The 18,179-nt window shown below is 38.2% G+C and overlaps 1 protein-coding gene across 2 annotated transcripts in view; it reads right to left on the reverse strand.

Annotated features, from left to right (window-relative positions):
- The window catches only part of ADCY2 (adenylate cyclase 2), a 224,380-nt gene that overhangs the window by 88,231 nt on the left and 117,970 nt on the right, over positions 1 to 18,179 (reverse strand). The window lies entirely within an intron of this gene.

Genomic DNA, 18,179 nt, shown 5'->3' on the forward strand with positions numbered 1-18,179 from the left:
GGAAAAGAAAAAAAAGAAAATAAACACTGAGACATACAGCCATCTATCCTCAGCACTTCTTGATCCAATTTTCCTAATTTTTGCTATTATACGCAGTCCATCAAAATTCCTGTTACAAGGTAACAGGCAGTGTAGGAAGTTGAGCTGGTATCTCTGATGGTTTGTTTCTGCCACTGTGTGCTTAACCACTTCTGCTGCTCTATGCTTAATGGTTTCTGCTGTCCTTTTCCTCAGTGTCTCTGGTCCAGCCAGGGACCTTGATGGGCTACAGTGCCCTCAGGTGTGTCCGTGCTCCAGCATGGGTTGTTCATAGGCCACAGCCCCTCAGCGTTGTAGATACCCTCTTTTTATGCAGAGTCCTCTACAACAGCTTGTCTCCAGACTCCAGCAGCTGCCTGTTTCTTTCTGAACTGTGTTTGGGTAGGGGTGCTGTGGACCTCTGATTAGATAATGTTTTGATGCTCAATGGGTAAGTTTTTGTACAGAAAGCATTTTTTTCAGTGGTTGTTTTCATGCACCCCATGATAGGCTGGAGGCAGCTTTCACTGGCATGTGGCCATTCACAGCCCGCACCTTGCAGCTCGCCACTGCAGTCCCCTGCAACATGCAGCTGCTAACACAAGCTCATTACAGAGCCTGAGCTACCAGTGCTGAGACACAGGGTGTTAGCTCCGGAAATCTTCGTGTTTTAACAGAATATCCAAGGGTTAGACAATGCACTCCATGAGTTACCCGTGTTCAGAGCAGTACTCTGCCAAAAGAGACCTTCTCTTTCTTCCTATCCACAAGAAAAAAATGCTTATCAGTGAGTATGAGGTTATTTTGGAGGTAGAGCCCTAGCAAACTTTTCAGGTGAAGCTAATCTGCTCCAAAATGAAATGATTTAAAAATCACTGAAGCATACCTGATTTCCTGTCTCTGCAGCACTCTAGGTAAATTCCCTAATCCTCAGGCTCCTGCACAAGGGCTGCTGAGCTCCTTCTTTCTCTCTCATGGGATGTACAATCCAGTGGAGGCATTTGGTGAATGTCATTCAACACGGGGAAAGCTGGGTCCCAATTTGTCCACTTGGGGGATTAGGTACAAACTCACTGCTATCTAAAATCCTCACGTGTTTGAGAGGTTTTAAATGGGTCTAATTCTTACTAGTTCCATTTTTCACTTCTGTTGTTTTGGAATCCTGGTTTATACACTGATGCCAGCATATTTATACATGTGAATATGAATTAAATATGCTATAAAAACAAATACCAAAGCTGCAGCTGATTGCTTTTGGCAGCCTTATTTCTAATGGCAAACATGTCATGGATTAATTAAATCTGTCCTATGGTTACTGCACTTAAATAACTCCCAAGCTTTTGAGAAATTTGGAAATGGCTTGTGAGGTCTTTACCTAAAATCCTTTCTGATAATTTCTAGCATACATCATCAATATACTCCATACATTTATTTCATTGGGTGACTTTTGAAACTGCATTTTAAATATGGATTAACGCATCTATCCATCAGAAAAACATGCTGACAATGAGGATTCTGTTGCAGTTAAAAGAGATAGAACTAAAGGAAACCAGAAGGTTATTCTGAAGATAAACCCTTTTCTGAGTATATATAATGACTGATAAAATGTTACCATGTAACTCACAAGATCATAATGTATTATTTATCCCTGATACATTAGCAATACAGGCACGTAATACCAACTAGTTAGCATACAGAAACCATAATTCCTGGAAAGGGAGCCAGAACTTAAAATTCGTATCTTCACTGTAACAGGATGTTTATTTTCATATTTGGCCCCTGCTCCAGTCTACTTGGTGAAAAAGTTTTACTGCCTAAAAACTCTTTCTCCATGGTATTAGCAAAGGTTAGAGAATATATACTTCTTTTTCACGCTAGCATTGCTGTTCCCACCATTTGCACTATGTAATTTGGAAGAAAACAGAAAAAAAATAAGACTTCTGTATGTTTTCAGCCACTTGTAGTAAGAAATGCTATAAAATACACTTTTTGATTTTTATTAGCATACTATTGTTATTAATAAGCCAAAACAAGACAATTTCCTTTTCATTCCTGATTTGGTAGAGCCTCCAAGACACAGCTTAAAATGGTCATCCTCCCCTTGACAGCTTCATGGCTGTATTCAGCAGTGCTTGCATTGCCACATCCAGCACAATTTAGCAACAGGCAAATGCTAAATCCTGCCAAGAATCCACAGAACATGTGCTAAATACACTGTTGTGCTCTGATGAATCAGGGCCTTCCTACAGAAAAGTGCCTTGTATATTCAGTTTGGGTCAACACAGAACTTGCTTGTTTCCAGTTTACAATCTCAGTATTAAATTTATTTTAATTTTTTTTTAATTGGTTTTTTTTCCAAGGGGTGTGACTGGAAGGGAAAAAAGGAGAACCAAATATTATCCTCCAAATGCTGCACTCTGAGTCAAATGGATCCATCTAAATGAAAGCCACTGAGAGGTGCAGCAGAAGGAACCTCCCCGAAGACAGAATGGAGCAAACAAAGAGAGAGCACAAAGAAGCGGGATATTACTCTGCTGTAGTGCAACTGACTTTGCGGAGTAGACTGTCAACCAAGCACAAAGGTGACAGGAAAATTTCCTAGAGAACCGGGAAGGGACTTGCTGAGGTTGCTTCAATGCTGGAAGCCACTGGAAACTGTTGAACTAGAAGGGCTTTCTAGAAGAAGGCTGGAGGAAACTTTGCCCTGCAAGGACTCAGTCAGAGATTTATTTTCAAGTCTTGGCATTTCCTCTGTTTCATCAGAAATTCTGAGTTTACCTTGGTTGAGGACTTATTTAGGATAAGATAAGAGTGCTGTAAATAAACCCCAGTTTTTCTGAGATTGGCAGCTATTCCACCCAAGGACCTGTATGAGTCAAGCTCTGTTATACCAAGTGTGGTTTAAAGTTTGAATGAACTCTCTCAGTGATTCAGCAACGTTAAGCCTTTGCAGCTACACCTATTCCTGTACAGATAGATTACAGCCCATCCAATGAGCAAATTCTATAAATTACTTGGGCGCAAAAAGATGTTTTGTATTTGGGTGACTCAAGAGAAACTTTCATTACAAAAGCTCATCCCTTAGCTCGTAAGAACTGCTGGTCAAAGAACAACAGTGCACATACACAAGGCATAACACAAGATAACACTTAGCAGATAAAGGTCTGTATCTTATTTCTCTGGTTTTATGTCAGCTCCTTTGCTATTCTCCCACACCCTTTCCCTTGTGTAGTCTCCAAAGAAGCCTGGTGCTTTGGTCTGAGACTATGCTGAAATAGTGACAGCTGTTTCAGTGCAACTGGTCCATTTTTCTTTGGCAAACCTACAGCTCTTCCAGCAGGGCAAAATTCACTGGATTCATGACAGTAATAGCTACCCAGCCCCGTCACTTTGCATCTGCCAACACAACTTCTTCAAAGTTTGTTTTTCTCTCAACACTAAGGGGAAGGTGACATTTTGATAACAACTTCCTCTGCTGCTTTCAGCTAACTTTCCTCATATATAGGTTCACATTTGCATTCTTCAGATGCTTGTTTCTAGTATCTAACAGCAGCACATTGAAAGGATGACTCCCCAGCTGCACTTCTTCCATTCAAGTGGTACAGAAATCCAACAGCGTATGCAATATGGTATTTTCATGTTTCTGCTTCCAACGCAGAAGAAGAGAGTAAATAGAAAGGAAGAAAATATGGCCCAGCAGGAACTGGAAGACCAGCAATAAATCATGTTTCTTCGGAGTGATATAGGAGACAGAAATGATGAAGGGCTGTGCCAGCTGGCCAGATTACCCTTAACTACCTAAATCTGATGGTTTTGCTTTTTATTTAAAACGGCCAACAAGAAAGCAGGGGGCTACTCCAAAAGCAGAGGCCCAAGCTATACTGCAAGATGTAGCAGTAAACATAGTTGTTATTTTCAAACGTTAGCTAGAACACTTTTATAAAGAAGCAAGGAAAATGCCTGCTGTTAATTTTACAGAGACAACTGGTCTTACCCTCAATATCCATGTTATTTCATAAACAAATATATCTGACTACAGTAAAGTGAGGAAAAAACCCCAAACAACCAGCAAACCAGCACCTTACAAATTCCAGTAAAATTATTCACTCGGTATTTTTTTCATCTTCTAGAAATGTACATAAACTACCATCTGTATACTTGCAGACTCAGGCTTTATTTTATACATGAATAGAGATCTAAAAATATCTTGCTTAACAAATCAAATTTATTTACTTTTGGTAGCATAAAGCTCACTGTAAAAGCTGACAAATCTCCACATATGGTGTACTATGCAACACTAAAGCACTTCTGTGAGTAACACTGCAGACTGGTGGATCATGCTCCAACAACAAATTATTATTTCTGGGATATGTACATATTTTATGGTTGGTAAGTAACTTTCACTCAAATCTTTACTTTCTGGAGCAATGCAGAAAGCTACTTTAAAAATAACCTGAGCATAAAAGAAAATTAGAGACACATAAGGGATTAACATAAGGGATTTTTTTTTTTTTTTTACAAAATACCCTAGTAAAAAAAAATTCTCAATGGGGAAAATTAATCACACTAAAACTATTTGATCATTCAAAGACATTTTTCCTGTCCCATGACTGTTAGTTTCTTCAAGACCCTTTTGTGAGGGATCTTGCCTTCCAGAAATCCAGGCAGCCCATATCAAGTGGATCATTCTCACCCACAGGACAGCTGAAACCTTCAGAGAATTCTTAGTTTTTTCTCCACAAAAGCTGTCTTGACTTTTCTTCTGTAACTCACCCTCACCCAAATTTGCAGTGATCTGATATTCTACTTCCACTATTATACGCAAACCAGACATTGAGTTTCTAAGCCAGTAGCCCTCTGGTCTCCCCTGGAGCCCAGCCCAAACTGCCATCACAGTTGCTTCCCTCCTGTCTTGCAGTGTCAGCACAACTCTTGGTGAGAGACTCCACGTAAGAGTTAGCAGCAGCACTTGAGCTGTTTCATCCCTGAGTTATTTTAGATTTCTCCGCTGAATACACTGATATGAGGATTTATTACCACTTATTTAGTCTATCTATTCCTTGACCTCTCATCCTCACACTTCACCTTGAGATAAATGCTATAATGAGTTTTCCATAAACATGGGAAACTCCTTCTTCTACAATGAATGCAGAAGCATTAAACAAAATTTATTTATTAGACTTACTATGGGGAACCACATGGTATACTTCCTGAATATGAATCTAGTCAGAAAAAGACAATTCAGTTAATTTCTGTACAGATAAAAAAATACTTCATGCTTCTTTCCAATTGTTAAGCTTACAGTAACATTCATCTCCTAAAAGCTAGTTTAATTTTCCAAAAAGATTTATTTTTAATTTTTCAAAATGTTCAGTATCCCCTTTCATCTAAGGGGATCTAAGGGAAATCTAAATTTCAGATGCTGTTGCAGTTATTTAAAATTACTCTATTAATTATTTGTATTCATAATTACAAGGTATTAAACATTAAGAATGGATTAAATTGAATACCTTTTCTATTCTTTTTTTTCTTTTTTTTTTCCTGTGATTAAGAAAACTAGCTAGTCTAGAATCAACTAAATTAATACTTTACTTTCAATGGCAGAGGGAAAGTAGATTTCTTATCACTGATTTTTAACATTTTAATATATTTCCAAGAAGACAAAGCAGGAAAGCTACACAACACAGCCTAGCTCTTTAAACTTTTACTATTTCTTTTTTTATGCACTTCCCTTCTGTATCAACAGGCACTTGAATTCTTCAAATATGACTTACAAGAGTGGTTAACTTAAGTGTGTTTAAGACACGACTAGAGATACCTTTCTGAACAAGTGCCTAACTTTTTTCTATTTCTGTTTTATAAAATGAATTGCTGTATACTAACGTTCAAGTTCAAGGGGCACAGATATGACAGAGTGTCTTAAATTTGTATTTTTCAGACTTCTTAAAGCTGAGACTAGTATCATGAAATTAAAATGAATTAACAAAATGCTATCATGCCATCTTCTTATTCTGCTGGAATTCATTACAATACTCTTTTTTATATGTGTATATATATGTATATATATTTATTGTAAAAAATCCTTTCATTTCAATAATACCACGTATTCAACAATGGATGCTACAGAACATTCAAATAGAGGTTATCCTACATCATGTCTAGTACCTTTGAAAAAAGCAATTAACCCAACACCACAGCTCCACAGCTGAAAGGCTAAAATCTTCCTATTCTGAATGAAGAAAACTTACAAGCATATTCTCCTGCATAGGTATTGCTTTGCATAGACCTATCAGACAGAAGACAGATGGGTACTTGTGGCAGTGGGGACAGAATGGCAACACTGCAGCAGTTATAATTACCACAAAGTGATGGTTACAGCAGCCCTTGCAGTGCTGTTTGTTAATTTGTTTAAAAGCACATCTTTCACTGAGGGGTAAACAACCCTGCATTCCTGTTAAGATAGGCAGTGACTCAGAAGTAGCTGTTACTGCACTCACCCTGCAGCTGATGTCAGAATTTTCCCAATGCCAAATCTACCTCACAAAATAAAAGCATCTTTAGAGGGCAAAATATTATTATTATTATTATTGTTATTATTTTTTAATATGTGGGCTTGTCAAACTAAGAAACTGATTCATTCAATGAAGCTAGGCTAAGCACCTGACCAACTCAAGCACACATTTCCATGGAATGAAAACAGCACCATATCATACCAGTAATTTTATTTTCCTTCCTACTTTGTAAAAATGTGACTTATTACTGACATATATTAACAGGTTGAAAATCCAGCATCATTTAAGATAAGAAACCATACCAGAGAACTGCAAGTGACACTGTGCATTTCAGAAATAATAAAGCTGACTTGTCAACTAATACTAGATTTTTCAGTTACATTACCCACTGTTTCTTCCTCTCAGTGAAAATGTGTCTCATTGCAGGTAAATAACTAGTTGTGATATTTTTAGGGGAGTTTCATTTATGAAAGAAAGTTTCAGATATTATGTCTGGGAATGGAGGAAGGCAGTGAGTCACTTAAAAAGTAGAGTCTATGCTTATGCTCAAGAAGAGACAGAAGGGTTTTGGCAGTGGTTCTATTTGAATCCAGTAGCACTGCAGCTCTTCTCTAACTGTATGAAATGTGATATACTAGACAAAGAAAGTGACTGAACCATATCCTGATCTTGTATCAGAATTTTCATGAGTATTAAAGAACGCAAACTTACTTAAAAATTACTATTACATGGTAAATCTCTTAATGGATTCACCTCCCAGAAGAGGAGGGGGAAGAATGCCCTTTGAAGCAGGGATATGAGGACAAAGAGGCTACACAAGCTGACAGGAGCAGGATGCAGAAATGAGTACCGGTAGCTAGTTGGGAGAACACTGGTTAAGTATTTTCATGGATTAAATGGTTGGCCTTTCCACACATAGTGAAGGTACTCAGGCTATACCGGCAACAGCCTTTCCAGATCTGAAACCATAAGCCTGAGTAAGGTGGTTTTGAAGTCTACTGTGTGCACACATTATGTCTTTTTTTCCACTTTGCTCCTGCACCAGAGCCGTTTATTATGATTTAAAGAGAGTTTTCTGAATGTCTTCTAAACATTTTCAGTGAAGATGGCATATGTTAAGATGTTTTTAAATCTAAGAAGTACCACTGAACTAGATCAATTAATGACCAACATGAAGCCTTCTGAAACAAAGTTTCAGGGAGCCCCTATAATGCTTCTGTCAGGATCAGTCATCTGCTGGGCATCTGGTGATACCTGCTGAGGATAAAAATCCTTTTGGATACATACATTTTGGTATATGCTGTTATGGCTTTTTTGATTTTGACATCACAACAGTGATGTCAGTGAACAGGACCACATTCTTATGTGATTTTGGGGGTTAAAAAGGATATGGAATCTTTTGAAAACTTTCAGTATATTCTCAGTAGCGGTACACATTGCAGCCACTCCTTCAGCTCCCTCCATCTTTTACAAGTTCACTCCATCTCTCGTGGCTCTACCTAGTCCACAGTTTGTCTGGTCCTACTGCTTCACTGCTTATGTAAGATCCCAAAAGGCTTAAGTCCTTATCCATTTCCATAGTGTTGGATTCTTTTATCTTGCCACTGAGACTCTGATCACTTAGTTTACTCCTACTAGTATAGAAAACAATAGCATGATTTTTTCTGGAAATCACTGTAAATCATCACTATGACTAACAGACACTTATCCCATGGCTTCTGCATTTTTATCATAATCTACAAAAGTCACTCTCTTCCTCAAAATGGATGGCTATTTTCCTACACGTTTATAAAGCAGACATTTATTTTTACCAAAGTTTCAACAAGAATCAAGCTGACTTGATTGTCTTATTTTAAGTATGCCCCTGACAGTGTATCATAAATTTTGCGGATCTTAGAACCGCCTGCATTTTAAAGCATCCCAAACATGCAATTCTACTTAGCTGCCATCAGTTTCCTGAGATTCACCTATTGTATCCATGTTTGCATTCCAAACATACTACACTGTGGTGCTGCCACTTCCTTTTCACTTATGTGCGTCTTCATTCATACTGTTCACACCTGTCAACCAATTCACCTTCAGCTAGTCATATCTTTAAAATGCTAATGCATGCTATGCTATGCAACAACATACTTAACATTTTTTACAGGCTGGATAATAACATTAACTGAATGAAAAAATGTAGGAAGAAACTGTGGTACAATGATTTATGTAAGTTATAGTACATCTATTTATAGCATTACACAGCCTTTTAATGATAGTCTGTTGGCATAATTTAGAATCCTTGCACAGAGCTTGGACAAAAACTCTAACAACAACAATAATATTTAATTGCATTTTATATGCAAAAATTAATGGGACTTCAGCTAACAGCAATATGTTATTCATATGCTACTGGTTCTAAATTGGGTTGTGACATCGTTTTTTCTCAAACTCATTGAAGATGCATACATCAATTTACAAGAACTGTAGAAAATGCATGTGGGGAAGAAAAATTAGCTCTACAGTTCACACAAAATGAGGAAAATTGAGAGAAAGTTTATCACAGGACATGCACAGAATAAGCAATCAACTCTCATTAGAAAGACATATATTAATAGAGCAATAAAAGATTACATGAATGAAAGATTTAACATATAAAACCAGTATAAAAGAAAACCAAAAGCTTGTGATTTTGTTTAAATTATCTTGTTAGAGCAATACAAAAACCCTTGGACATATTTGCAGAGTTTTTGCACGTCACAGTAACAGTCCCAGGCACACTAACACTTCCGTCTTCTATTTTTGTAACCACTATAACAAGCTGAACATATTTTTTCCCTATGGTACCAGAAAACAAATGTTCTTTCTTAACATATGGTGACCATGCAAGGATGTATTTTAAAATAACCTGGAAGAATATCTTAAAATGAAGGAAGACGACAGGTGCAAATTTCTTTTGGTAGATATCGAGAGAAAATGGTGTTGTTGGTTACTAAGTAAGCATTTCATTCTTCACAGACAGATTTTGTCCAGCAATTTCTACTTTGCAAAATCAGAGATGAGTAACTCCTCGGGAGTAAGCCTCTTTACTGTGCTTGTGTTTTTAAAGAGTATTGTCAGTGTGGATCTTATTATCAGTTGCACATAGTTCCTCTGAGCAATTGGCCTTTTTTGAATTAATAAAGAAAAAAAATGTAGCCCCAGTTGTTGCAGTGTATCAGACCTGGGCTTCCTGAGGGTTCCCTTCGATATTGTAAAGGGCATTATTAAAGGTATCTGTGAAAAGACTTGACTCATGCACAAACCCAGATGTGACCTATTATGAAAAGGCAATTTAACAAAGCCAAGTTATGTCCTTGCTTTCCCTCAGTCCTCTCACATCTGAAAGATCACCGTAGCCAATATAGCTTGGAGTTGAGATGAAAGCAAATGTCAGGATCTGCTCTGACTAGAGCATTTCTAAAGGATCACATGTGACTGGAGAAAGGCAATCTTCCAAAACTGACATTCTTTCCTAACGCAGGAAATAAAGAGCATCAAATCATTAAAAGGCATGCAGAAAGAGTTCTGGAGAAGCAACATTCTGTGACCAATAGAAACAAAGGATTTTTGTTATCGGGGGTTTAACCAGAGTTGGTAGGACCAGAAGAAGATTAAAATGCACTGCAGACAGACTGCCAAAAAGCTAGGTAATTTCTTTCATTCCTACCAACAAGGGGAGATTGGGAAGTTGCAAATTCTGGGGCATCAACTGAAGGATACAAATTAATGTCGTAGTAGAACACGTTTTAGAGCAAAGTGACAAAATGAACAGGAACAATTATCAGGGCAAATATTTTTATGATGATATAAAGTGATTCATAATAACTAGGAGAAAGATGGACTGTGAAAAGCTGTAAAAGGGTCTCAGAACACCAAGGCCACGGTTTCACAGGACACACAACTAAGTGCACCCGCCAGCTGTCACTGAGAGCTCCCTTCCAGCCTCCCGCACTGCTGTCAGCCATAACAGTTCCCAGCTCTCTTCTGTGACACTTGTGTCTGCATTGAGCATAGGCAGCAGGGTTTTGACAGCAGAAGAGCTTCAGAGGTGGCTTCTGTGGGAAGAGGTCAGTGGCTCTGCCTGGACCCACTGCAGAACACAGCTGAGTCCATCAGCAAAGCTGGTGGTGTCTCTAGGAAAATGTGTGTAAGGAAGGGTAGGAAATGCCATACAGCGAGGAGGAGGAAACCAATAGAGAGAGAAACAGCAGAGGGAACACCAAGCTCAGAGGAGGAGCACCGTGCTGGAGCAGATATCCATGCTGCAGCCCATGCAGAAAAATGTGAAAGCAGATGGGTATGCCTGAAGAAACTGCAGCCTGGGGAGAGCCCATGCTGCAAAGGAGTGGAAAACACGAGGAGGAAGGAGCAGCAGCAGAGAGGAACCACTATGTACTGACCACCTGTCTATCCCCCCAGTGTTGCTTGAGGGGCAGTAGAGGAGCTGGGAGTGAAGGAGTGAAGGTGAGCCTGGGAAAGGTGGGAGGAAAGATGTGACTTTAACATCTGCCTCTTTTGCTTCTCACTAGCTGAAGTAATGTTAGTTGTCAAGAGATTAAATTGATTTTTCCCAAACTGAGTCTGTTTTGCCCACAACGGTAACTGGTAAGTGATTTCCCCGTCTTTATCTTGACTCATGAGCTTTCTCATCCCTGATTGTTTTCCTGTTTTCTCATGTTTCCCTGCTGAGGTGGGGGTGGTGGGGGAGTGAGTAGCTGGGTGGGAATTTGGTTGTGGGCCATACCTAACCCACGATAATATTACACTGTTTTCTAAATAGTACAGGAATCTTCCTATTCAATGCTGCAAGAATGTTTGGTCTTATCAACCATCACTAAAGCCTGAAAATTCATTATCCTCTGTAAAGTCATCAATAGAGGAATTTTCCACTATTTGCTAAAAGGAGAAAATTAAAAAATGCTACACAGATTTGGTACTGCCTTACTGCTTGAAAAGTCACATTTAATGACCTATAATGAGAAAGCTGGTAATTGCTGAATTTTAAAAATCCAGTGATAGCAGCAAGGAAGAAGAAACTTTAAAATAGGCACACAGCGATCTGGGCTTTAGACCATTTGAGACTGACTTAAGTGGGCATCAAATAAAACTATGCAGGCAATGACTAAAACAAACAAAAGGAATTTATTTTTCACACCGTATGCAGTTAAGCTGAAAAAGCCTGCCACAGGACTCGTGGATGTCAAAAGTGGTTAAATGCAACAAAAATAAATTCTGGTTCATTAAGTAACTGAGCCACGCCACAGATTTCCTTGTGCTCAGATAAGATTACTAGGAAAGTACCATTATATGCATAAGATCTTTTCCACTTTTTCATACACTACTGGCTAGCAACAAGGTATTGGGCTAGATAGTAATTTCCTTTGCCTCACAGGGCCTGTTCTTACGCTTTGTAATCCTACCAATCTGTTTTTCAACAACTTTCCTCTTTTGGTCTATATAGAATATCCTAAATAAATATACTTGTCCTCTGAGCCTCTCATGTGATGGTTTAAATAGGCTCCGTGTCCCCTTCATGCCTTTTCAGATTTCAAGTTATCTCCTTAATGCTGTTTTAAATAATTTTCCTGATGTGTGTGTAGCTCCCTTTTTTAACGGTAACATGGCTTTTGTGTTATATTCCCTTTTAACCATGGAGGGATGCTCACATACAATGTTCAGGACTAAATCAAAGCTTACTTTCCTTATGGGATTCTTCCAATTAGCTTAAAGAACTGAGAAGGAACTTAGCTTAAAAATTTGACCCTAGTAAGCTTGTGTCTGCACACCTACCCATGCTGTATCATAACCCATAACAGACCATGGCCCACAACATTTACCCAGCCCATATGGATGTGACTGAAGCCTCCTGGTGACATTGCATTTCCCATAGGCAAAGCTACTCTCATCTCCCAGTGCAGTTCCTCATCATCAATGAGAGGCTGAGACGATAGAACAGCTGGGACTTGAGTTTAGCTTTTGCATTTCCGTGTTGTCAAATGAGTTTATTCTTCTTTGCATAGACTATCTATAAGGAGAGTTGCAGGCAGGTTATTTTACATTTTTGAGATTGTTATTGAATGGCCATTAATGGCCATCTAAAAAAATGAGAAGTGGGGATAAGGAAGGTGAAAGAAGTTTGAATAAGACCAACATATCAGACAATCACAAATATTTAAAAGCACTAATCTGACTAATCACACAAAAGGAATTCAGTAGTAGGAGTGAAACTGATAAATTCTCAAAGAGTAAACTGGTCGTGACTTATAGGGTGAAAGATCTCCCTGAAAGACTGTACAGAAAAAAAAACCCAAACCACAAACTTTAAAAGAAGAAAGATATACATGAGGAATGTAGGAGATATCCCGTGAGATGAAAAGAAGCACGGAATAAGACACCAATTTATTCACAGAGACATGAAAGAAGGAAACAGAATGATATTTAAGAGTATAAAATACAATTTGACATCCTTTTAACAAGAATATCTGACAAAGGCTAAGGATGCCTCAAATGCAAATGACAAAGGAAACGGAATGATTCTTGATGAATTTATTTACAGGATGGTTTTGGGTATTCAAAATGATGAATCTAGGAGAAGTTCAGCTGCAATTCTTTGCTCCATCAGATTTCATTACTTCATTAGTAAAAGGAAATCCAAAGCACTGGATATAAATAACAGTGCAGGAGAAAGGCAACAGTTTATTAAAATACAGCACCCACAAATGCATGTTGGCTGAAGTAGAAGGTTATTACACAGTCAGAAGAATAAGACTATGAAAGAGCCTTCTAAGCCGTTGCAATAAAAGCCCTACCTGGTGTTAAGAGGGAGGCATCTAAAGTTACAAAAAGCTGAGACAATATACTTCCTTGCAATTCCAGGGGTGTAAGATTTCAGGGATCTTACAGACTTCCCAGTAATTGACTAAAGGACATTAGTGCTGCAGCCATTTATTTTTTTTTTAGCTTGGGGTAATATCCTACACAGACAGCCAAATTGTATTAAAAATATTTAAAACATGAAAGTGTTTTAACTTACAGTAGTCCAAAGTGCCAGAGGCAAATTTCTTTTTCTCACTTTAGGAGGAAAAAGATAAATACTACATATTTCGATTAGATTTTGGTTACAGCAAATAAGCAAAAATAACTTGTCCTTGAAGGAGGATATTCTGTATTTCAATTAAGTGCATTGTGGTTTATGTAGCTACACTGTGAAAGTAGGAAAACTACTGTGTAGAATGTAGTGGTGAGAGATCAATTAAACAGTGAAGACAGTTTCAGTCCAGCACTGGTAGACAACAGAATGGATTAAATTGCTGATTCTATCTGACCTCCAGTAATTTGATTTTTAAACAAACTTTGGAAAATGCAAAGGCGAAAGGACAATAGCACATTATATTCCAAGGTCCTCTGAAATGTCAAACTGGACTTAACAAGAAACATAACACTGCCAAAGTGTTGTATCATTACAGAAAATCATCTGGACCAATTGGAGAAAGTATGGTAACACAAAATATCAGAGGTCTAGAAAACATGGCTTACAAGCCACAATGGAAGAAACTGGGTTTGTCTCCCCTTTAAAAAGGATAACTGAGAGGGCAACAGAAGTGCCTTCAGGCACACAGAAGACTGTAATAAAGAGGAAAGGAATAAATTCACATCCACTGTGAATTGCATTCTCAGGCCTAGACTGCATTGTGGGATATTAAGCTGGGCAACAGGGAAAACACTCTCCAAAGATAAAGGCTGAGGGCAACAGATCGTCTAGGAAAGGTGTAGAAGCTCCAGATTTTGAAAAGCTGGTTAGAGAGACATTAATTGAGGATGTTTCAAGTATACTTGCTCCCACCACCAAGTGAGGAAAAGGATTAAATAACCTCTTCATGTTTGAGACTTTGTTACACTTTACCACAACATTCTTAAGCAGGAATAAAACTTATAAATTATATTTTGAAAACAGATTAGTAGGGTCTACTCTACAATTCTGCTTCTGCTCATGAAAATTGGTTGAAAATTTCAGTTATACACAAATCTCTCATTTTAAATAGGACAAATAAGTTCACAAAATGGGTTCAGTAGCTACATAAGAGGTGAAGATAAAAAGCTAAGTAGTTAAGTCTGTGGACTTCTGCTTTCTCTCTCATTTCTCTTTTTCCTCTTTATTCCTTTCCAAAACTCTGTCATCAGAAAACACTAAAACTGGAAGAGGGAAGAGGCCAGGAAGAATTTATTATAGTGTCTCAGGTAAGGTTTTAGAATAAAAGTGTCAGGTTTCAATGAAATAAGGAAATACAGGGGGTAGTAGTTCAGGGAGGGTGTTTACTTTCACCACTACAGCCTCCTAAAATGGCTGATCAATATTTTTATCGAGATGTCAAATTTACTTTCAGCTATGATCATACAGAAAGCTTCATTTGAACTTCAGCTACCTCAAGAACTAAAGAAGCTGTTAATTTTTGAGGTTGTTTCCTTCACAACTGCATTCAGACATATTCAGACATATTTTTTAAAATGAGAGGACATTTGTTGACAATAAGGGCAACTGTTCACATGGTAATTTAGATTTACACAAACGTACGATTTAGTGTTATTCAACATTCTGGTTTAAAAACTAGCACAGCAGCACAGATTGAATGGCTTACAATCCAACTTCCTGGCAGATTTTAAAATGCAATTTAGTGAGAAACATATTTTTATATTGAGTATTTTGAGTAGCATGTCTGAGACATCACAGATTTCCTTAAACCTATTTGATAATCTGGAATTATACACAAATTTAATGTTTTAGCAAAAAACTACTTGCCTCAACGTCCATATACTTTGAGAGCTGTTGTACATAATCATGCTGTAGGTATGTATATGCCCAAGCATCTGAGGCTGCACCTTTTAGCTCTAACAGTAACAGTATCAGCATGCCCATATCACCTCCCGTTCTACCCCATATAAATTGAGTATATTCCTCTCAATCCAAAAGACTCTTTTTATTTAAAAGAAACCAAAATATAACAAAACATAAAACATGGCTCTGAGAATCAACAAGGCACACAGCCTGTGATCTTCATCTTTCAGGGCAACAGAATTCACAGAACCTCTACTTACTACTACGTATTTTTTCTTTCTCATTTCAGTAAGCATCCACATGCATGACACTTACCAATACCTCAAATATAAAGAGGTTGCCTGAAAAGAAGCCTAGTGATCTACAGGAAAAGATTGCCATGTTCCTAACACTGTTGTTGAGTACAAACTGCTGAATCCAATGACCACTCCAAAGGCAAGGAAAGGGTTCTTCTTTATAAAGAAAAACCCAAGAGAGCTTTCTGAGCTTATTTCATAAAAATATTGCTGAGGAAACAAGAAGCTATCGCTCAAATAATTTTCCTTTTACACTAATCAAACACAAGTTTATTTTCCACCACAAATACCAGATTTTTGTCCAGTGGAAAAACTCAAATGAGTCTGTTAAGAAAACATCCTGCAGGCAGGTAAGAAAAATCTGAACGCGATAGTTTTTGCAAGTGCAAGCCCAAAATAACTGTAAATGAAGTTTTCCTAATTAGATAATGAATGGGTATCTTAATTCTCAGAAATATTTTGGATTCAAATGCAGAGGGACTTCCTCAAGAATTGCTGAATAGTTAACACATCAATTAACAAAAAAGTACATTGCCATCCACAGAAACTTTATGGACTTTTGCTCTTCTAGCTATGAGTAATTTCTTGATCTGCATCATTTAAAAACCTAAAACTGTCAGGTTCCAGATCATGCAATGCAAAATTCCCCCCATTTTTTTTCATCAGGAGATCTAGCCCAATGCCAAGGTTCACAACAGTGTGCAGAAACAGATGAAGAGAGTCCTGAAATCAGCTGCCTTGTCTGTTCTGGGACAATTAGAATGATCTTAGATGTGTCTTGCTTTTAGGGTGAGAGGATGAGCAAAAGAGCAAACATCAGATAGTCCTTCAGGATTGGCTTTGGAGCAAAGAACAAAAAAAGGATGAAAAAAGAGTCATGTGTCCAGCATGACAGTGTTATCCTGTAGACTCATGGTAGCCACTGTTTGGTAGGTATTAAGGTATACTCATGTCTCATTCTGTCTTTGGCTTTCCTTGAATGACCTGTGACCTCCCAAAGTTGGAGCAGACTCACCAAAGCAAGGAAGGAGCCCTTTGTGGCTAGAATTTGGCAAGGCCAAAAGGAGTGAATAGTGATGGAGGAACACCTTCCCTGCTAATTTCACAGGAGACGGAACTCTTGCCTTAGATCCACTAAATGGTTTTGAAGATGTTTGTTTCTTCTGTCTAGAAGATGAATTTAGATAAAACATCCCCCAAAATAGTCAAAGTATAATTCATTAGAAGATGAGCTGATGAAGCATCATAAAAGAAACACTAGTCTCCCTAACTGTCACTGAGCAGCAAGGACAGACTGTTCTGCAAGGGAAGACAAGTTGGGCACTGAGTCACAGGACTCCCCAAGAGTTGCGGGCCAATAGGCAGGACTCAAGATCTCATCAACAAAGAAGTATGAAATCATATCAGCAAGTCAGGGTGAGGATCATCTCTGGAGATAGTAACCAGAGTAAGACACAGTTCAGAGATCTCCAGTCAAGTACATTGTCACAGGTAGGTCTGAGGTCAAGCTAGAAAGTCAAGTCTGCGGGTCCGGGTCCAGATCAACAAGTTAAATGGGACAGGCATGACTGCAATGCAGCTGCAGGGGCAGTGCAGCTCAGGTAGGGACCAGGGGTGATAGCCTCAGCAAAAAAGTAACTTCTAAGGGAAGGAACAAGGAGACCATACTAGAAATTCTTACAGCTTTCTTCGTAACAGCTTTTATTAGCAAGCTGGCTTTGCACACAATCAGCTCCTAAGAAGGTAGCAGAGTGGACTCCTAAACTTGTCATCTACCACTTGCTATGTGCTTTCGGTTGAAAGCACCTGGGAATAGTGCTTTCACTATCTATTCACAATATTTTCCAGAGTTACTTTTTTTTTTTTTCCCCTTGGGGTGTTTCCTACAGCTTGAAGTCCTTCAGATTCTGGGAAATGCCAAGTGGAGATAAGGGTTTGGAGAGAAGGGGAAAGAGTATTACAAAAAGAGAAAGGCACTTGACTTACAATATGAAAAGAGTTAGAAATAATACCTAGCCAGTCCATTGACAAGGATATGAACTTCCAGAAAAGTCTCAGTTTAACCAGACTGCTAGGACCTTAAGATGGTGAACATACCTCTCCCATTATAATCTGTGCACAATAGAGCAAGGAGGAAGAATACAGTGGCACATAGGGTTAAAATGTCCCAAACTTCAGTTGTTTAACATATGTGCACTGCTAGTGTGAATGTTCCTATGGACAATCACTTAAAGAACAAAAAATACTAGAAGTGACATGAAGAAGGTATTTAGAAGTGACAGGATTATTGACAGTGCTAGAAAAATACAGAAACTATTTGTAAGCAGCAACACAGAAGGTATTAAAAATACCCAAAGGTATTTAATTCAGAATCAAACCACTTATTTACAATGTGGTAGTAAAAACTCTGGAAAGAATACAGAGTTCATGGCACTAAACCAAATGAATAGGAACTCCCAGCATGATGCTGCTGCTAACAAGGCTAATGTGAGCTAT

Source organism: Falco naumanni, chromosome 3 (genome assembly GCF_017639655.2).
Source record: "Falco naumanni isolate bFalNau1 chromosome 3, bFalNau1.pat, whole genome shotgun sequence".
Lineage (NCBI taxonomy): Eukaryota > Metazoa > Chordata > Aves > Falconiformes > Falconidae > Falco > Falco naumanni.